Below are 24,036 nucleotides of genomic sequence, written 5' to 3'. Positions count from 1 at the left end.
TACCAAAAAAAAAAAAAAAACAATTTATTTAGAGGCTATAGGGTAAAGTGATTTGTCCAAAATTCCAGAGACACATGCATTTGTTTTATCTTTGCTAAATTTTTAACTCATTCATTCATCACATTTTTTTTTTGCACACTAAAATTTCCAAAGGCTAATGGCTTAACTCAAGATATAAAGAGAATATTAAATTATACTTACTCTGCATAAATAGAATGACAATTAAAGTGCAAGGTAGTTTGCATTGAGATAGAAGTGTTTTGAAAGCTACAAAGAGAATTCTCTGAACCAGACTAAAAGATGAGATGAAGAAACTGGCTTTATGTTATAAAGTATGTGTGTGTGTATTTTTTCCCTAAGATTTTTTTTTTTTATAATTCACTCTACAATCCTCAAATTTTGTAGCTCTGTCTGTTAGAATATATATATCATGAGACGAGGACTACTCATCTTCTGACCATTGCAGTCACTACCTTGCTGGTTTACACCTCCCTAGTCTGCATTTCCTGCTAGCACAACAAAAACAGTTTTCTGGTTCCTTCTGGGAGCACACCCTCAACCTGAGCTCTGTATTTCACAAGGACTGGACTGCAGATGTTGTGTATAACCTGCTTCACCTTCTATTGCTAACAAAAATTCTCATCTACGTGGAAACGTGCATTAATCCTACTCACTTTGAAAAAAATAAACTTTTCTTGATCCCATGATTCCCTGTGTTCCACTATGACCTTATTCCCTTCCTCCCCAATTATGGCCCAATTTCACAACACGGTTAATATTCCTCCTATTCACCCCCCTTCCTTCCACCCTAAACTGACTTCAGTTAGGGGTCATTCCTTATCACTCCACTTAAGCATCAAAGTCCTCCTTTTGTGAAGTACAGTAGTCTGCTTTCTGTTCTTATCCTACTACATTTTCCCTCCCCGTTTAGCTGTTGACCACTTTCCCTAGATTTCTGTGAAACCACACCCTCAAGTTTTCTTCTGCCTCCTGGTCCTTTTGCAACCTTCTCCAGCATTTTTCAGGTATTTCCAAAACTTTAAATAGCAACCGTATACAGATGACTAATGTATCTCCAGCCCTCTTTTCTCTTTCGAGCTTTTCTCAAGCATCTCCATTTGTATGTCTAATCAACTTCTCAAACTGACCGTCTTTAACATAGAATTAAGTCCAAACCACAGACCAAAGCCTAAGATGCCTCACCTGATCTGATCCCTGACTATATCTCCAATGTCAATTGCTATCACTCTTCTCTCTTGTTCATGAAATTCCAGCCAAACCCTTCTTGTGTCTGTGCCTTAAATACACTGCACATAAGTCTACCTCAGGGTCTTTGAACTTGCAATTCTTTCTGCTAGAACAATTTTCACCTCTTGTCTTTTACCATTTGTTTCAGTTCATTCAGGCAAGAGTTTTGTTACCAGGCTCTGTAAATTAGTTCTCATCCTACAACTCCTAAATTGTCTAAAATTTATTTCTTTAATATCACTCTTATTATCTAAAGTTGCCACATTTTTGCTTATGTTTCTCTTATTCTCTATATGATCCTGGTAAAAAAACTAACTCTATGTGTTTCCTGCTTTGTTTATCCCATTTATTCGTATATCTCCAGAGCCTTAGATGGTCACTGGTAAATATTAGGTTTTCAATTAATATTTGATAAAGAAGTGAGTGGTTTCTAAAAAGTAGTAGTTTAGGTAGGTTCATCTGGTATCTGGATATCATCAAATCAGAAAAATATATTTAAACATTAATAACAGAATCTTGAATAATAAACACCAAAATCATATTATAATCTTTTATTGCAGTTTATCAAATAAAATAATAATTAGGTTAATCTCATTAATTATTTACTGATAAGCAACATATATGTTTTCCTATTTAGTCACAACAGTACACAACAGTAGCTTTATGATATCAACTTCAAAGCTAACATTCTTGCACAGTAAATGTATTTCAATAGCAGTGATTTTAGAAATATTACATATGTTCTCCTTAATATTAAGGTGAGAGTTCTCTCTTTTCAGACTTTTGTTTTATGGTAACAGATAAGAAAATATTAGAAGTGTATCCTCATAATTTTAAACAAAATGCTAAAATGGAGGAAACAAACACTACATCTCACATTAATGAGCTAGCTTGATATATTTATAAAGTTTTATTTTAATCAGGTATTTTACCAGATACTAAATCAATATAATTCAATATTTTCTATAAAATTAATTGATATTTCCATGTGAAAGATTTTTTTAAGACTAAAATGTAAGTATATGGATTTTAACTGACAGCTGTTGTCCAAAGACTTGAACTATTGGGTGGAAAGGTTGAATGATTTTTCATAATCATCTCTTTCTCTGTCTTTCATATCACCCCATAACAAGAAGCCATATAGAAAACTTTGAAAGAAAAAAAAAACTTAGAAAACTTTTTTTTCCACATTGTTATATTCCTTAATTAGAAAGCCGACCGACAGTATCAATTCTTTTGTCAAACCTTTACACAGACACACACTCTGGCTGTGGGATTATAGAACTCTTCTTATTTTCTTCAAGTTTTGGTTTGGTCAAAGGCTAATTTTATTTCATACTGAGGGATCAAATCAATGTAAAGGTTGAATCTGATCAGAAAATATCACTCAGTAAATTACACAGGAGACATTTGGAGAAGACATATAATTGGGAAGCCTTTATACATATATATACCAGGAATGGATAGCTCATTTTTATTTTTATATGTTGCCCTTCAAGAAAATTCATTAGCATACCTGAAACAATAACATTTCATCATGGGAAAGGCTTTTCAGTGTGGAAATTGTTGGCTTAATATGCAGCCCTGAGGCAGAACTACTAGACAGACAGGAGCACAATATCTGCAACATATTCCTTAAAAAATCATGCTTTCTGAAAAAGATACTTGTAAATATAGAGATTTGAGACCTATGAGGAAGAATATGAATGCATATATGGAAGCTAACTATGGAATCCAGATTCAAAATTTCTGAAAAGAATCTAAAAATAAAATTTTCAGAAGTCTCTATAGCCTGAGGCACTGGTTGAAGACAGTTTATGATTTACTTGGTGGTATCTATTGTTCATCTCTTTTTGTGAAAATATAATTTCTGACTGCTGTTATTAAGTTTATGGAACATTTAATATTTTTGAGAATACCCTATATTAAAATTCCCAGAGAGCGTGTCTAAACATATTTTTAATTAAACTAATTTAAAAATGATATGAGTTGGTAAAAATGCATAGAGCCACATATAGAGCAGCTGGATAATGATTGGCAAAGTCAAACCTAATGTTTTTATTCCCTCTAGATGGATGGAAAAGCTAGTTTTAACTGAATTCCTGCTCACAAAGTTTTTTTTTTTATAATGTTGTAAAGTCACAAACTAAAATCATGTTTGTTTACACAAATATCTGTTTCGAAGTTCTTCAAAGGATTTGATTGTTTGAATAAGTTCTTAAAGAGACTTTAAAAATATAAAGAATATTTGTTTCCTCTGACCCTTTATATTATTTGTCCCAATATACAGAAATGTAAAATAACTTACCTACAAATTACCTAGCATCGCTCCTTCATGTGTGGGATCAGATCTAACATTCATTATTTAAATAAAAAAAAATTTTTCTCATAAACTGAACAATTCACTTTCTAATAAATCCTCAAAGAAAATTGTGAAACATAGATATTTAATATTAACTTTTATCATTTAATATTAATTATGGTATTAGTAGAAAATAAAATGTAAGTATACTTTTAAATATTCTAAATTTTTCCAGGTAGGAAATAGTTAATTACATTATTATTATTTTTTTTTTTTTGCTTTCTTTTTTTTTTTTTTTTAACATCTTTATTGGGTATAATTACTTTACAATGGTGTGTTAGTTTCTGCTTTATAACAAAGTGAATCAGTTATACATATACATATGTTCCCATATCTCTTCCCTCTTGCGTCTCCCTCCCTCCCGTCCTCCCTATCCCACCCCTCCAGGCTGTCACAAAGCACCGAGCCAATATCCCTGTGCCATGCGGCTGCTTCCCACTAGCTATCTACCTTACTACGTTTGTTAGTGTGTATATGTCCATGACTCTCTCTTGCCCCGTCACAGCTCGCCCTTCCCCCTCCCCATAACCTCAAGTCCGTTCTCTAGGAGGTCTGCGTCTTTATTCCTGCCTTACCCCTAGGTTCTTCATGACACATTTTTTTTTTCTTAAATTCCATATATATGTGTTAGCATACTGTATTTGTCTTTTTCTTTCTGACTTACTTCACTGTGTATGACAGACTCTAGGTCTATCCACCTCATTACAAATAGCTCAATTTCGTTTCTTTTTATGGCTGAGTAATATTCCATTGTATATATGTGCCACATCTTCTTTATCCATTCATCCGATGATGGACACTTAGGTTGTTTCCATCTCCGGGCTATTGTAAATAGAGCTGCGATGAACATTTTGGTACATGACTATTTTTGAATTTCGGTTTTCTCAGGGTATATGCCCAGTAGTGGGATTGCTGGGTCATATGGTAGTTCTATTTGTAGTTTTTTAAGGAACCTCCATACTGTTCTCCATAGTGGCTGAACCAATTCACATTCCCACCAGTAGTGCAAGAGTGTTCCCTTTTCTCCACACCCTCTCCAGCATTTATTGTTTCTAGATTTTTTGATGATGGCCATTCTGACTGGTGTGAGATGATATCTCATTGTAGTTTTGATTTGCATTTCTCTAATGATTAATGATGTTGAGCATTCTTTCATGTGTTTGTTGGCAGTCTGTATATCTTCTTTGGAGAAATGTCTATTTAGGTCTTCTGCCCATTTTTGGATTGGGTTGTTTGTTTTTTTGTTGTTGAGCTGCATGAGCTGCTTGTAAATTTTGGAGATTAATCCTTTGTCGGTTGCTTCATTTGCAAATATTTTCTCCCATTCTGAGGGTTGTCTTTTGGTCTTGTTTATGGTTTCCTTTGCTGTGCAAAAGCTTTGAAGTTTCATTAGGTCCCATTTGTTTATTTTTGTTTTTATTTCCATTACTCTAGGGGGTGGGTCAGAAAGAATCTTGCTCTGATTTATGTCATAGAGTGTTCTGCCTATGTTTTCCTCTAAGAGTTTGATAGTTTCTGGCCTTATATTTAGGTCTTTAATCCATTTTGAGCTTATTTTTGTGTATGGTGTTAGGGAGTGTTCTAATTTCATTCTTTTACATGTACCTGTCCAGTTTTCCCAGCACCACTTATTGAAGAGGCTGTCCTTTTTCCACTGTACATTCCTGCCACCTTTATCAAAGATAAGGTGTTCATATGTGCATGGGTTTATCTCTGGGCTTTCTATCCTGTTCCATTGATCTATCTTTCTGTTTTTGTGCCAGTACCATACCGTCTTGATAATAATTACATTATAATACACATAAAATTTTGAACAATATGTACCTATAAAAACAATATTAAATGGTTAAATTACATGTTATTAAATCAAAAGAACAGGTTACATAATTGCATGTACAGTAATATATACATGTGTGTCTGTGTGTCTGCATATAATAACATGTAATATATAATCATATATAATTTTATAGTATATAATATATGACATATAAAACTTATAGAATTATATTTAACATTAGTATTTAATACTGTTAAGCACATTTGACAAAATAGACCTGTCTATACATATTACACACACACATTCACACAAGTATGTGTGTATATGTACATTTAGAAAAAAAATTTTTTAATCTTAAAAATTAAAAATAGAATCCAGTAATTTAGCGATCAATATTTTCTTCTTTAAATTCTTTTCAAAATACAATTCAAATTATTACAGTGTATGAAGTATGATGTTAACTTTGAAAGATTAACATTATTATATTTTTCTCTAAATTTTTTCTTAAAAAATATTTCAGAGTCCTCTGTGTTTAAGCACCAGATGCCATATCTGGCTAAAAGTAACATAAAACTTAACAAAAGAGAAAAAAGATAAAGGAAAAAGAAAAATAAATTATTGGAAAGTAAAAAATGGCTCAGAGGATTCAAAAACACGTTATGAACAATGACGCTCAGGAAAGGGACTATAGTTAGCAGGAAATGTTTCTAGGAACTTCCAAGATTAATTAAACAAACCCATCATTTTCCAGCCTTACGTAGCTGGAAGGTCCCGATTCTCAGGGTGAAGAGACACTGATTGTTCTTGCCTGTGTCCTGTGCCCATAATTTTGCCAGAGTGGGATGGGTACATTTACTGGCATTCTCAACAGACCTGTATGTGATGGAGCATGTTTATAATAGCTCCTGAAGGAATATTATGGTGCAGATAGCAAGAAAAGGGTAAAGGCATACTGACTGGGCTGGCGAAATGATGCTTGTCCTCTACGTGGAACTTTATAAATAAATGCTCTCATTTCTGTTTCATTTTACAAGCTTATTTACAAAGATGGGTGCCTTTGCTCATTAAATTACACTACAATTCTCGATTTTGAGAGGTGGAATACTCACATTCCAGGCACAGAGAAGCATTTCAACTTCCCAGTGGAATTATTCACAAAATAAGCAGGCACAGAACATAGGAATAATATTAAGTGTGGACTTATGCAGTAAAAGTTAAAGGTTGTCTTTTGAATGCTGATAAATACTGTATAAAAATTGAAGAATTTTAATATTATTTGTACATTATGTGACTTTATGTCCAAAAAATCCATAATAATCAAGTGAAATATGAATCTAATAAGATAAATTCAAAGATAATAAACACAAAGCAAATAATTTTTACATACATTATGTTACCAGTAAGAATATACTATGTTAAACATTATTTTCCAAAGAGTAATAGCCATATACTCCAGTGTAAGGAAAAACAAAAATGCATGTTACATATATTGACTCACCTAGAATTTTTATTGACACCATATAGCTGAATACATTTCACATACATTACTAATTAAATATTTTAAATTATCACAAAAATAAGAGAAATATAATTGAGAGTGGAATTGCTAGGAATAAATGTACAAAACATAAGAAAAATATCATAGTTTTCATTACAAAAGAAATGAACAAGTTGCTGGACATTGAGTAAGGCCAGAAAAATGTTTGCAGCTTGCATAGCAAAAATACTATAAAACTTTTAAAACAGGCACTAATGTAAATATGTAATAACATAGGAATATGATAATACATTTCATGTCAGATGTACCCACTTATACATTTACAGAGGTATATTTTTTAAAAATCTATACATAGAAGGAAAATAGAACAAATATGTTGAATACACAGATTTTCTTCCTTACTACTTTTCTTCATTATTTTCATATTCTATAATGAACAAATATTCGGTAATAAAAGTTTAAAAAGTCACATTAACCCACATAAATCATTCAACTCTTTTATAAAATAATGTTTTCTTTTTCTCTAAGGGCATTATTTTTTTTTTTAATATTTCTTAGATTATTCAGAGAATAGCTTCCTGAGGAAGAACTCTTGTAGAAACATTAAACAGAAATGTCAATACTAAAGTCACAGTGAACAAATAGTATTAAACAATGTTGATGAAAGGAAATTAGGCTCTCTCTAGGGCTCTTGTCTATGAAAATAGCCACAAATGAAATGGATTTATCCCAGGCATTTGTAACAGAAAGGCTGTAAATACCAAGGAACTGGAGATGTATAAGTGTCCTGAGGTACATTTATTTTGTTAAAAGTCAGCTTTTCTGAGAAATTATGATTCAGCAGTCATCTTGGTTTATCATGAAGCAGTGAAGTTTTGGACTCATAATTTTTCATCCCAAAGAAATGACCGCCTCAGTATTTTGTAGGTAAAAACTCATATCCAAGTACATCATGAAGCATTTACAGCCATGCCCAGGGAATCAGTTGTCCAGCAAGCACATCTGGTGAGTGGCTACAAATACAACAGAAGAATGAGCTGAAAGTGTCAAGCAAACTTCTTCCAACAGGTGTTGGCTCATAATGGTGTCCTCCAGGTAATAGAAAAAAATGAGTCAATTAAAAACTGAGATGAAAATTCTTTTATGACCTCAGAGCTAGAAAAACTAACTTTGTGTATCATTAACAACATGTTTTCCTTGCCTCATGTTAGTGTATATTTGGACCCACTGAAGACAAATTTCAATAACTCAGCATATATTCAAAGAATAATATCCAAGTAATTATGTTTGTTGTTTGCTCGGTACTTTGTTTTCAAGAATTCTTAAAAATAGGTAAACTAGGTATATGAAATGTGGATAAGTAGTTATTGGAGCAATGATTTTAACTTTATGTTAAGAGTACCAGAAATAACAGAACTCTGAAAAGAGTATACATTTTCTTGTTTCTGAAACACCCAGTTGAAATTAATAAACTAATGATTTTTTTAAACTTAGGTTTAAAAGCAATGCACAGTTGCAAATTGAAAAGATGAAAGTATTAAGAATTTAGCCTAAGTAGTGGCTCATATGGATCTTTTCAAAATGTAGCTCTTGGGTATTCGTTCATTTATTTGTTCATTCAGTCAGCAATCGTTAATTAAGTACTCACTATGTGCTAGCAACATCTGCACTAGACACTCAAGATCAAATGCTAAGCAAAACATTGAATTTTAACCTTCATACAGTTTATAAGAAAACACTCCATTAGTCTATTTTTATTCAATTTCAAGCTCTTATATTTATCCTATTAATTGTTCTCACATATTTTTCTTTTTGACTCCTCTCTCCAAAATCCACATTGTGATATAAAGTATTTCTTTGAAATTTTGAACTACTCTTGATTCTAGTGTATAGATTCTAGACTTACAATAAATATGCTGCAAGAGTAAATATCTCTAAGAAAGGTTTCTATTGTGAAATAGAAACTATTGTGAAATACCTAACAAATACTAATAGCCTACTGCAGGAAGGGAGAGTTTCCATTTATTCACCCCAGTTATTATATTGACATGAGTATCCCCTAAGTTATTTGGAAACGATCAAGTGATCTTACAAATGGAGAACTTCTAGCTTTTGAGGACTACTTGAGCAGTAATAGTCACAGAAAGAACTAGCTTAATGGGATAAAGTGTCATGTAGAGCATCTGATAGACATTCATGTTATCTACTCCAATTATGTCCAAGACTACTAGGCTGTCGATGAGTGCTGTGTGTGGGTTGATTTTGACTTGACATGTGCTCAGTGAGCATAGCTAATGGTTCATTTCTAACATCTGGGATGACTGGTTCTATGGGTATGTTGGTCTGTGTTATTTTTTTTCCTCAAAAAATTATACTTGATATACATACTTTTTAATATAAAGAAAATGTATATATTTGGACACCATTTTACAAAAGAATTATTAGATTTCAATACCTAAACTGTTAAAGGGAATAAAAACATTAATTTTAAGAAAGCTTTTTCTCATTTCACTGACATGCAAAGGAGAATTTGTCATTTTTATATAGGGTCTTTGTTAAATAAAATATGACAGATTTTCTTCTTGATTCCTGTTCCTAGGTTATTGAATTTGACTATTTTATTTCCTATTGCCCATAAATTATAATCTCTTCAAGCAGTTCAGAAAAGGACAAGCAGAGTATATGTCAATCCACTTGTCTCCATGATATAGAAAGATGATACATTTTTCCCTGTGTACATTGAATAAACCAGAAATAATTATTAAAAAAAGAGAGGAAGGGTGGCTATTCACCATTACTTGGATTACCATCTCTGCATGTGAGAAATGTTATTTTCAGTAAGCCTTCTAAGGCCATGGAAATAAAAGAAGTGGGAAGACAATATTGATATGGCAAATTGCTCTTTATTTAAAGATGCTTTTTAATATGAATATGGCTTTATAATCTGTAAAGTAAAAATGGCACACAGATAAAAATAAAACGTTAGAACAAAAACGTTCTTTTCTGTGAATAAATTTACATGTCAGTCAAGTATCTGTCAGTGCATCTGCTGAATGAGTGACATGTCTTAAGTAAGTAAAAGCAGAAGGAGAGTAACTAACGAGAATAACTAAAAGGAGAAGTGGTGAAATTGACAGTCTTGATGAGCGGGGATTCTTCTCTACATGCAGAATGTATTCAGTTAGAATAATGTCTCCAAGCAAGTAAAGAAATAGTGACAAACTAGCAATTATGATGGAGGGAAATGTAAACAGAAATGGAAATTCTGATGTTTGGACTGTTCTGATGAAGGATTTAAGAGTATGTGGTAGCATTACCTTTCCACCCATGGGCTAGTGATTTATTAACATTTTATTAACATTCATTGATATTACCATTTTCATGACATTTCTTTTGCTAGGATTAGAGAGTGCCTTAATTTCACTTGCTTAAGCAAGATTTTGGAAAAACATTTTGAAGAAGGCTAATATACTGCTTATTCAAAGCAGGACTCCCTGGGAGTAACCACAGATGCATGGGTTCTTTTCTAAAGGCACAGAGTTCTATAATCTTCAAATTCCCAGAACTTCATGTAGTAGCATGAGACCACCCTAATTTAAGAAGTTGTACATTTTTTTTACAGTGCTTAAATTTTAAATACCTTAAGTTTAAATAGTTAATACCCATTTTTAAGTGAAATTTCAGGTGACTCTTTTTTCTTTCTAAAGCAGCATTTGATTTGAAATAAAGTTTAAACAATTTTTTACCATTTTACATAAATTTACATTAAAAAAGCTTTCTTATCACAATTCAGAATATGTCATTATATTACAAAGCTTTGTTCTAGTAATATTTATATTTAAATATTATTACTATTAGTTAAGTCATTAGGGCTTACCATGTGCCAGGATTTGTCTGGAATTTTGCAGGATTATCTCACTTGATTCCTCTTAGAACTAGTTAATACAATGTGCAGTTAATGTTATATTTGTTCATTGAAGTGTATGCATTTTAATTTTTAAGGCATACTCATTTTTTCTTTAAATATTTTTAATTATTATGAAAATCAACTGATGACTAGAAGCATGTCTTGATCTAAATGCATCCTTAGCATCCAGCACAATGATTTGCAGTTAGAGTAAATGCTCAAAATAATTATTTAATGGATAATGTTATTTATCTCTTTACTTTCCTGTCAGAGCACCTGAAATAGGATTGTTTGGGCTGCAGTTAACATGAACACAAACCATAAATGACTTCCAATATTGGTTAATTGAACAGTTTTACAATGTTATCAAGTATTCAGATTTCTTTTTTTTTTTTTTTCCTAATCTTTCTGTTCTGTCATCCTTAGCATGTAGATTTTATGATCTAGCTTGCTCTCCTCATCACAAAAATTTCAGCACTGGAGGTAGGGTCATAATCAAATATCATTCCTTCTATCTGTTTTCTAGAAGGTCTTAGCAGATGTCTTCTCCTGACCCACTGTTGAGAAATGCACCATATCCTCATTCTTGTAGCATACTCCTATTCCTAATTTATCGGGTTTTGTTTAGATTGATAAAATTTACTTCCTGGGGCCAGAAAGTTGTCTTGAAAGATATGGCCACCTGGCATATAAAATAAATTTCTGCTAACGAGGAAGAAAGAGGATGGAGGGTGCTCAGAAAGCTACAATGTGTGCTACAGAATATCCTCAAGTAAACACTGAAAAATTTATGTAAAATTCTATCATTTTGATAAATTTTACAATAACTTTTTCTACTGCATGTAATTCAACAGAGAGTTGTCATTTTGCTTCAGAGAAATTCTAGAGTAAACATTACAATAATAATCATATGTTCTTTTTTTTTAAATAAGGCATTTAATCTGAAACAAAATGGATTCTTCTGTATAAATTAAATGCAATAAAATAAAAATATTGGATTATTTAAACCATAATGAAGAGGTATAATGAATTTGTTGATTTTAGTTGAGATAATAAAAATGATTTCTTGAGAACAGAATGCATTTCTCTTACTTATCACCAAACAATGTATATGTTCTATATATTTTTTCTTTGAAATTTAAAATAGACCTCACCTGCATGATTTTCAACTTTATTATTTTGATCTGTTATTCTATTAATTTTGAAATAATATTTATAGTTAGTATTTTTATAATAGACAATGAGAATACTTTCAGAATTGTGTGCCATCTCTTTTTCTCTGAAGTGCCAAGGTGAAAATTAAAGTGAGGGAAGGTACTGAGTGTTACCATCTTTCATGGCTGGAAGATATTTATCATGAGAATTTGACAATGTAATAACATGAAATATGGAACGAGTTGCATATTTTGGTGTATTTCAACAAGTCAGATCCAGAAGAAGACTTTTTCTGAAGTAACGGTCAGTAGACTCTGCTCAAGACACATACATTTTCCTGTCTGAATGATCACGGCCAAGGACGCCACAACTAATATGAGCTTTACCAGATAATAAATTTGCAGTTCACTTTGCCTTTTCTGGATTCCAATAGAAATTCACACTAACTTCTCCTAATTATTTTTGGTAACTGATCAGAGCTCACAATATATATGATAGCTAACGTATAAAGATGCACACTTGCTCTTCCCATGCCCATATATATTTTATTTTTTTATCTGAAACAACGAAGGAAGGTAAATTATATTATCCTCATATTTCAGAAGACAAAACAAAACTCAGAATAAATAGCAAGACAAAATTCTAAGCACAGATCTGCCTGAAGCCAAAGCTGTTTTTGCTTTTCTTTCTCCTTTCCTCTCTCTCTTCCTTCCTTCCTTCTCTCATTTTTTTTTCTTTTGCACTTCACACTAGTACCCTTAAAAATATATTTGTTGTACCTTACCTTTACATACACTTTGGGAAAAAACAGGTAAGACTTTAGCGGGAGTTATAAAGGAAAAGTGGCAAAACTTACAAACAGTCTACGTGCAAAGATGTTTACATTTAACTTTACATCTGGAGAAACGGGGCACCATCTTACCCCAGCGATCAGTGGTAACATCACTGATATTCCAGAAATGAGGCAAAACAATTTCGTAGGCCTCCTGAGAGAAAATCACAATAATGTTTCTAAGTATTCCTGACAAAACTGTATGCCCTGACTCTATACATGATAAAATATAAGATAAACCCAGACTGAGGGACACTGTACAAAATGTATGGACTATGAACTTTAAAAATATCAATGTATGAAACAGAATTAAGAACTGAGGAACTATTCCAGATTAAAAGACTAAAGAGAGATGACAGTTGATGGCAATACATGATCCCGCATTGTATTTTGCTCTAAAGGACATTAGTGGGACAATTGGTGAAATGTGAATAATGTCTGTATATTAGATAATAGCACCATATTGAGGTTAATTTCCCAAAATTGTTGCTTGTGCTGTGATAATGGAAAAGAGCTTTGTGTTAGTAGTCCAGGTTCTTAGGAAATATACTGAAACATTTAGGGGTGAAGGAACACTATACCTGCAACTTATTCTCAATTATATTAAAATGTTAACATTTGGGGAAGGAAATTAATGGAATGCTTTGTACTATTCTTGCAACTTTTCTATGAATTTGAAATTATGTCAAAATATACTTAAGAGAAAAAAAAATTATAGCAATTGCTTTTTTCCTTCCTGAAAGGATAAACACTTCTTTCTGACATCAAATTATTGAATGCCAAATGAAAGGGAAATCAATTACAAACTGCAAGCCTTTATGTTAATTTTCAATATTGATCATTATTTTATTTCCTCTGAAATTTATGAAACTTGTAGCACTCAAAACAATTGCTAATGTTAATTCCAGTGATAACCATATGAAGCTCTTTGCACATTTTTTTTCACTCTCTTCCTTCCCTAATTTGTGTATATGCTTCTGACATCTGTAAGCATATTTTAACCTCATTGGAAAGTCTCAGGAGGCTGAAGAGATTGCTGTCCTTATCCAAGCAACATGGCAAATGATTTTACATGAAACCATATCACTTTGTTCCAAGTAATCAGGACCCATTGCTTTGAAAGGAAACCAGGGGAATAACAAAACGTCATGTACTATCTCTGGAAAATGTAGGTCAAAATGTAACCTAAAAATATGCACATCCATAAACTTTCTTCCCTCAGATATATTTTTAAACTTTCATTTTACACTTAGAAAGACTGACATTAAGACCACTTCAAGACAAACCATTTATTGTAAATGACTGAAAAGAGACAATAAAATTTTGCCATGCATGATTTAAGAATGCACCGTCCACTCTACTAAGGCAAGTAATTCATGTGAAAGATTAGATTTTAAGTGAACATGTTTTATCTTTCCAACACATTCAGTATCTCCATGTAGTTATACATATGCCGACTAAGTCATATTCCCATGAAAATAAAATATACTTACTAAAGGCGTAGACCTTTATTTAAATTTAGGAGGATGAGGCCAAAAGCCTTAACTAATTCTTTCCTTACAGGGGGTGTTTCAAGCATACATACTGTGTTTAGTAGCCTTTAATCTCCTATGAAATTTATATTCATGGAAGTCTAACACTGGGAAGAGTGAATAAAGTGAACACATAAAGGACAATGGCCCAGGGGAAGCGTAAAGATACAGTTGTATTTTAATATCATTTTCTACATAACAACAGTAATAATGTCCTGGATTTCAATTTCTTTTTTGCATTAAGGTGCCTCAATGACCTTTGTAAAGTCAAAGAAGCCTGCTGGCCATGCAGGTTAGTCAAGTATTATTATCTATTTTAAAGGAAGGTAAAACAATATACAGGAAAATTTGAAGATTATCCCAAAGCAAACTATCTTACCATTGCAAATTTTAGCCACATTAGATTATGTCCAAAGGGCAAATGACTAGAAAAATAATACAATAAGAAACTGAAATAGGGAGAAACTAAATGCTTTGAGGTTGGAAAATAACACGACTTGATATCATTTCTTTCTAGATGAAGTAATATCAGAGAAAAAATATTAGGGACAAACTACAAATTTTGTTTGTAGAATATTTTAATCATTGGAGCATCCTGGTTATAGGGTTTATGCCATTGTTCAGAGTTGGCCATAGAAAAATTATTTTTTTAACATAAAATAGGGAGATGGCAGCTAAGATGGTGTGAAGGGAAACATGTTGACATTACTTTGTGCCCATCTAAGAAAAAAAAGAATGTGTTTAAAATGCAAAGAGGAAAGTATAAAATGTAGACATAAAGGTTAATAAAAAAAAAAAGAATGCTGGAAAAAGACTTAAATGTCAAGAAGAAGTATGATATTACAAGCCAGGTCTTACTTAGAATTGACAAGTTTAGGACTGAAAGAAAATGACAATAATTAAAGTGGGACTTAATGGCTAAACAAAACTGATTAAAGTCAAGTAATTCCACATATGATTTTCACTCCATATAAAGTTTAGTTGCATGGAAATTTCCTCAATCCATTGAAAAGATTAGTCATGCATACAAAAAAAAATACTGTGGTAGGAAGGACGAAAACAGTAACAAGTTTATAGAGGATAATGAGGTATGAGATGTATAAGCTTTCATATGTAAAATACTTAAAGAATAATGTGATATTATAAATTAACAGGAAGAATGTAGATATCATGCCAGGCCTAGTTGAAACATATTTATTAGCAATGTAATTTCCAACTATAAGCTTTTGAATTGCAAAAACATTAATGTTGATAACATCAAAAAATTTAGGCTTGGAAGACCTGAATAAATTCTAATAAATACTACATGAATCTTCTATTTAGAATATAACTTATCTATAACATATTCTCCTTGATAGCATTTATAATTATGATTTTCTGAGGACTGATACTGATAAACTTTTATTTATGCTTGTTGCTTATTTTATCAGAAACCTGCTCTCTTTACAAGATACAGTTTCTTTAACATCTGGTGTCTTTTTTTGTTTGTTTATTTTTATGTTTTTCATAAAATAATTAAAACTAGGAAAAATTTAAGCACAATAGTTTTTTTCAAAACTTCAATATTTTATCATAAGCACAAAAGTAATATTTGCTTGATAAATGTACATTAAGAATCCAAAGAGGACAACTGTCAGTATTACATAATCTCAGTTACTTCCCAAGATGCCTTTAAAAGAATTCAAAACTTCCACTAAAATTGTAATAGTCCTTATCACCCTTCATTTCCAATGCTGTCACCTCTAATCTCAGATTAGGCATCCCTTTTATGTGTCATTTCTGTGACCACTCTCTTACAACATACTGATCAGGGACCTCTTTTTTCAGTACCTGAGGGTCACCAGATTCCCCCACTGATATTTGACATGATGTTTGGTTTCTAGTAGTTATTTCATAAAAATTTAGTGAGTGAACTAACAAATGAATACCTGGACACCTTGGCCAGTGGCCAAATGAACAGTAATGTCCACTTAGATCTGTGCATTTTTCATGTAAACTTTTCCTTCTTTCTGCTTTAGTCATTGTGCCTTACAGTAATAAAATGAGCACCTTGCTGTGATATTGCCGTGGCACTTGGATTTAACTCCATACCCCCATATGTATCTTCCAGATAGATAATTTTTTTTTTTTTTACATTCTATCTTATAGGTTTGGAAATAGATATTCAAAGAGGGAATGTGAATTCCCCAGGCTTATACAGTGAATATGCAGTGAAGCAGAAACTCAAAGTCAGATTTTCTTGTTTCTCAAATTGTATTCTTTCTATACCACCCATCTCTGTTCTGTTACTTTGACTTATTCTATTTTCTGTCTTCTATTTTTATAATCATAGTTCATTAACCCCCTTACATTTATTTAGTGTCCATTCACCACAATTTCTACCAAAAAATGATAGCAATTCCATATATTTCTTATCTCTCAATTATTTTATAGTTTAATGCATTTCACTATACTTCTTGCATATTTTTACCTTCTGCAGGCATTTCACTATATTATATTTTGTTAGATGGGCAATATTTAAGAAATATTGATGTGGAATTTATTCCACAAATTTTCATTTAATTCCTCAGTTTGTGTGTGTGTGTGTGTGTGTGTTTGATGGTTGTAAATTGTTTTTATTTTGTTTTGTTTTGCTCATTGAGGTTTTATTCTTTGAACATGTTCTCTCTTTGGTAATTGACTGGCTTTTCTCCCTGCTTCACCAGTATCTGCCATCCAAAGAAGCAACTAGATTTAGATTAATCAGTATGTACTGCAAGATTGCAGTTGATAATAGCAAGGGAAACTTATCTATGTGTTTGGGTTCCTTAGCCATAATTTTTTAGTCAATGGCCACATCTTTCTTATTGTTACTTTCTACAGGAAGAAAGGGCTAAATATTTCCTCCAGTAATATTATTATTATTATTAACCATTATTATTATAATTATTATTCTCAAGGGGAATAAATACACCAGAGAATGAGTCTTTCCTTTTTTGATGCTTCTTTGTTCCTCCCTTTACAACACACATGTTATAATGAAGAATGAATTATTTAAGCATTGTGAATTTTTTGAAATGTTGTTCTTGGAACAGAATGAAGAATATGTTGGATAAGGGACATTTTAGAGAGATGAAGAAAAGCTTAAAAGTACTTGTAATTATCCATTAGTCTAAAATACCTAGATTTGGTGGTAGGATTCATAATGGAAACTAAGGGATAGATTCAAGATATATCTTAAAGAAAATATTCTCCAAAAACTGGTGCTGGGAAATAAATTAAGATCACAGAAAATAATTTAGAGGACTTACATTTGCTGTTTAAATAAAAGATAGCAGTGTAACCAAGCCAGATCCTATGGGGCCTTCCCCAGACAGACCCTCCCCCATGTACTCTGCCTGCCTCTTGTTTGTAGAAAAGCTGTAGTCTCTCAGGCCTCACCGGAGTCAAAAAATCCTGGTTCAAGAATTAACTATTAAAAGGATGTAAACATGCACTTACAAAAATAATAGTTTGGCCAGGAGAACTGGTAACAATTTAAGCAGTAAATCAGCCATATGGCAGTCACAGAATCTTTAATTTCTCCCTGAAGTACATAGATAACAGTATATGACACATATTCCTGAGTTGTTTTACTAAAATCCCCACTAAATGAAGGAAGTTACTGCATGATGACCATGAGCATGTAGCCCCAAGATGGGCTGGAACCTGAGAATTGATGTTAACTGCTGTGACACCAGCCTGTTAACTCACCATCAACCAATCATAGAATTGTGCATGAGCTGATCACAAAACCTGTCACTCCCCTCTCTCACCTTGCCCTTAAAAATGTCTTCCCTGAAACCCATCAAGGAGCTCAGGTTTTTTGAGCATTAGCAGCCCTGCAGTACTTGTCTGGCACCTACGATAAAGACTGCACTTTCCTTCACCACTACCCAGTGTCAGTAGGTTGGCTTTACTGTTTGTGGGTAAGTGGACCCAAGTTTGGTTCAGTAACAGCAACACTCTATCCAAAAGGATAAAACAAGATTCAGGAACTAATACTGTAGGAACATCACTGATATATTCAGAATATTGTGTTGGAGGAGAATATTATTTTTCCTATAATCTTGATAACTCTAGATATTATTTATTGAAGACAATAATTTTTAAGTTTTGCATATGTAAATATATCATATTGCTTTGCATTTTTTGTTTCTAGGAAAGTCAAAGATTTTTTAGCTGTGTATTGTTTACACTTGTATTTCATCTTTGTAATTTACATTGTCATCTTCTCCCAAATTTTGTAGGGTTATTTACATATTTCCATTTGACTAAACACATGATAATTTACAGAGTAATCTTTGGTATTATACATGTATATTTTTAAAACACTTTTTAAGTATGCATATTACTTTTATTTATGTGTGTTGTAATGCAAGGATTATGAACATGGGCAATGAAGAATTAGAATGATGGTTGTGCATCTCCATATATTGCAGTTGTAAACTTAAATTTTGTTCTTATACATTTTAAAGGAAACTTTATACTAAAGTTCCTTGTCGTATTTACAACTACCTTCTGGATAGTTATATATCCAATGAACACATGGAGCTTTAACATTTATATTTAAACTCATCCCTTAACCATGTCATTATGATTAATGATGTCCCTTTTATGATCAAGAAACTACCTTCATACTCCCAGTCATCCAGGCTTGAAGTCTGGAAATAATTATTTTCCTCACAATTCTCTCACAACTCAAATACAATCTACTTCCTACTCTTGCTTATTTCAAATTCACACTTTATATATTTAATGCATAATTTTATTTTGATTCCTGCTGATTAAGACCCTCATTCAGGCTTATCAGTAATTCCATCTTGAACAATTGCATTTATTTTCAATTTTTTTCTTATACATTTTTTTCTCTCTGTTCATTCATCTTAATAACGATAACAGAGAGTACTTATCATTGTATTTAAGCATAGTGCCATGTGCTTATTTGTATTCTCTCATTTAATTTTTACAACTGCACAAGAGATATTGTATTTATCATCTTTTATCTGCATTTCCATGTTAAACCAGAGAGATGAAAGACATTCCCAAATTCACAAAGCAAGGGAATATTGCTGTTGGGATTGAAACCCAGGAATCTGACCTGAGTCCATGCTCTCAAACAAAATACAATAACTCCAATTTACAGTTTTTCCAGATTAATCTTCTACAAATAGCCTTCTGACATTGACAACGTTCTACTTAAAAACAGTCAGTGATATCCTATTGCCTAGTGATAAAATTGTGGCCCTAGGCCTGATTTTTTTTTTAACATCTTTATTGGAGTATAATTGCTTTACAATGGTGTGCTAGTTTTTGCTTTATAGCAAAATGAATCAAGACAGTAATAAGGACACAGACGTAATGAATGGACTTGAGGACACGGGGAGGGGGAAGGGTAAGCTGGGACGAAGTGAGAGAGTGGCATGGACATATATATACACTACCTAGGCCTGATTTTTATCCTGATTCTTCCTTTCCTGTAGTGCGTCCCTAGATCATTCAAAAACATGATTGCATCCCCTTCTATGGCTTTGGTGAAGCTATTGTCTCCAAATTCACTTGTTTTGTGGACAATAGTTGAAATCCTCTACTCCCAACTTCCAGCCCTGCCTTCTTCTTCTGAGACCATTTCTGTATGCCACTTATATAATGTTATGTGCTATTTTCTTTTCCACCATGATAGAGTGTTAACTCCTCCAGGAAGATATATAGTATCATTTATTTTTGAACTCTCAGCACCTGGTACAGTATCTTGTGAAGAGAAAGTAATTGATAATTATCTATTGGTTCAAATAACTAAATGCTTTTTAAGGTTATAAATAATAAGATTCATTTATATAAAGTGAATATCAACAAAATCCAAAGCATGATTTTTGTAGAATGTTCCTAATATTGATAGCTAACAAGTGGTTGAGCGTACACATCCTTAAAGGCAAAAATGTTATGTACTTTAATATTTTTATAATTTCTATGAAATCAAAATGATTATTTAAATTAATAGCATTTGCTAATTAAAAGCTAAAGGAATCTAACCTAAATTTAATTTACAATATTCCCCTAAATGCATGGCTTTTCTATATCACCCTTAACATACTGTGATTTAACTTTAAAACAACCATACAAATTTAATTATGCATTTGTTCCTAAGGGATGCACTCATGTATCAGTTTTCATCTCTCATGGACAGATCATTTGCACTTAAGTTACAAACCACTGAAAATCAATTTTTAATGGAAATACTCATACAACCTTAGCTGTAAAAGAGCAAAAATTCAGGCATAATACCAAGTGACAGGTTATTAACTATAACTTCAATTTTATGTTCTTTTGCCACAAAACTATATAAACCATGAATAAGTGTGCTTTTGCCACACAAGTCACACTTACCAGAAGGTTATTTGTCAAAGAAAGCTTTAGTGGGTCCAGCATTGAGCCCACAGGGATCCTGGCGGAAATTCTGAACTGTTTAGCAAGAAGGTACTGAACCAAAACAATAGTGCTGAAATGATGTTAAAGGTCTAAATGGAAACCAGAGAAGCAAGGAAATGTTGAGTAAAGTCTAAACTCCATGATTAACCATATCAGTCAACTTAGAAAAGCTTTTAGGTAGTGTATAAATTATCTCAAAATCAGTATCTACACTGGAGCAATATTTCTGCAGTCAGACATGCTCATTCATTATTTGCCTATATTTCTATAGTTTAAAATTATTTTTTAAAATATTCACTTGATTATTTATTTTAATAAACTTAGATTCAGATAAACATGACCTATTATTAATCAGGAGCTAGTAATGACGGTTGCAAATAGTATGGTTTTTCTTCTCATGAATTGGATGGATCAGATTCCTTAGCCAAATAAAGTCCCGTGAAAGTCAGTTTACAAACTCAAATACTGCAGAGTTACCTAGAATGGAACATTATCCTAAGGTCTATAAATAACATTTATTATAATTCTGAGGTTTAATTTTTTTTTGAAAAAATATCTGTACAACCAGCAATGAAATAATTTAATCAATAATTTTACTACTACTCATAGACAATTTGCTATGTGAAAGAAATCTTTTAAAGTTGCTAATTTTTAGTACAAATTTATATGATTTGCATGGAACATAGCAGTTGATTGTTCAGAAAATTAAGTTTATAGCACTTTACAATAAAAAATAATATATTGGGGACATAAAAATGAACGGATTACCTCAAAATATTCATTAGGTGATACAGGAATTTTGAATTATATATTGCTGGTACTGAATTCCTTTTTAGTTCTACATTTTATAGTAATTTTTTAATACACTAAGTTGTAATTTAGTCAATTGCACAGAAACACACACACAAAAATGATAAAACATTTCCGAGGGAATTTTATTTTTTGTTTGAGTGGTACTTAATTATGTTTAGACATGAGGGATTATTTTAGTTTTATAATAAAAAATACAAGAGTTATATTTTCACCACAGCCTAGGGAATATGTTTTAAAGTTACCCAAATTTAAGTATAAATATTTGAAAAACAGTATATGAAGTTCCTTACACTGGAAATTTTTATATCTTGACTTAGAAGTTGACTTACTAAAATATAAGCTTCATAATGTACAGGTTTTGTTTGTTTTGTTTACTGCTGTAAGCTTAGAACCTAGAACTGTTCCTGGCACATAATAAAGCCTTATTAATATTTACTGAACAAAAGCTACTTTCCAATATCAACTACCATTCTTTAACGATAAAGTATGTTTGAAAATTCAGTCTTGTCCATGTTACCAGGAGGAAAGACTGAACTATTTAATCTTACTGACACATTTCTAACTAGAACTTCTAGTTGCTTGAGGCTCAAGTTGAAATCCCTTGCCTTTCTAGTATAATGTGAGTTTAATCTTTACTGCCAATTTTGTTTTAGACTGAGCATGAATTATTTTTGCAGCATTTATCATCAGGGAGCCTAACTCTTTTATACAAAAAGCAATATATTATGTATGACTATAAAATGAATACCAGTATTTATTAGCTATTTTAGAATATTTTTTGTACTTAATTTAAGAAGTAGAGACTTGTATTCTAGTAGCTTTTTTTTAGTGATTATGAAGGCATGTTTTTCAACCAAAAAAGATGCTTAAATGGAAACAAACTAAGTTGATTCATATAAAACAAAAACAATCTTCAAAACATTTTTTAGAAATCACAAATTTTCTTTTGACAAAGTACAAAAAGGGCCAGTACTAAGCAGACTAGTGATACTTCCCTTGTTTCTGTTAATAGTGGTTCATTGTTGTCTTGCTTCTAAACTCCTTTGTCTACCTTATTTAAGTTCCTTCCTGTTCAGCAAATAGTGCTTTTTTGCCTTCTCTAGGACTCTACTCTGTTCTAAGGTGTAAATATTTAGAATGACTTATGTTGCTTTGACTTCCAGTTTACTTCTTATACAAAGAAAAATTAATCTTAAACAAAAATAATAAAACTCAATTGTCAATATAGACTGGCAAGAAAAACTCTTGAATAAATTGCTCTCCAGAATTATTAAATATTTATACCAAATCAACTGCTTATCTAACATCTACATATACAACCAGCTTTGGACATGGGTTCCCAGTGATTACCTCTTTAGGGATTCATTGTCCATTACAGCAGTAACCAACAATAGAGGAGAAAAAGCATGACAAAATAGTCTACCTTTTAAAGGCCAAGTGAGAAGAAAATGAAACAAAAATATAGTTTACCCATTTTACGTTAATTGTCATAAAATTCTTTCAGGCATTATTGTTACACTAAAAGTGGCATTTATTTAGTTAGTCACTACTTTCATTGGAGGAAATGTCTTAACAGAATAATTCTTAACAGTCAAATGCACGGCGGGAAGAGTACTCCCTCCAAGTTTGTTGGGGAGCAGTATGTGGGTCGATCAGAATCTGAGATGTTGATATTATGGGGTATGCATAATTTTAGAGAAGCATATTCAATAATATAAATTTTACATCTGTATAAAAATCTAAACTATAGAAAGCAAATCTAAACATGGTCTTCTGGCCTGATATACGAGCCAGTTTCAAAACCTCCTTTTACAAATGGTTTCTTGGACCACTTTCCTTAGCATCTGTGTCAGTTTAAGTCCTCTGAGCATCACACAGCAAGTGGGATTCAGTGTGCAGGAGATTTACTGGGGAAATGCCTGTGAAGACTAAGGGGAGGGAGAAGTTGTGGGCGGGTGGGTAGGAAGAGTCACAGATGACTACAGCTGTTTTCATTTGTGGCCAGGCTAGTGTGGATAATGTAGGGGAAGTCCCACAGCCTTGAGGAAGGGGGCAGCATTAGTACTTCTGCAGTGCTAAATCCTTTGCTGGGAGAAGCCTGCTGGAAGCATAGTCTTGTCATGAATGCATTATGGTTTTAGAAGAGGCAGGCATGAATGCATTTGTGGATCCAGAGAGGAAACAACCACTCTCCCTATAACGTGTTCTCTTGAAGGAGCTGAGTGGTGAATTTCTATGTCACTACACAGGAATTGACTGGGAAGGGACACAAAGGAACCTTTGGGTTGATGGCAATACTTTGTGTCTTGACTGTTCTGGAGATTACAAAACCATCATACATTTTTCAAACTGCATTAAGTATACACTTAAAGTAGATACACTTTAGATTGTAAACTGTATTTAAATGTTATTTTTTTAAAAGCAGAGGTGGGTTACTGCTTTAAATTTTTTGATTTTTAATTTTT

This window comes from Grampus griseus (genome assembly GCF_964374135.1).
Source record: "Grampus griseus genome assembly, chromosome: 5".
Classification (NCBI taxonomy): domain Eukaryota; kingdom Metazoa; phylum Chordata; class Mammalia; order Artiodactyla; family Delphinidae; genus Grampus; species Grampus griseus.
This window is presented reverse-complemented; position numbering follows the sequence as displayed.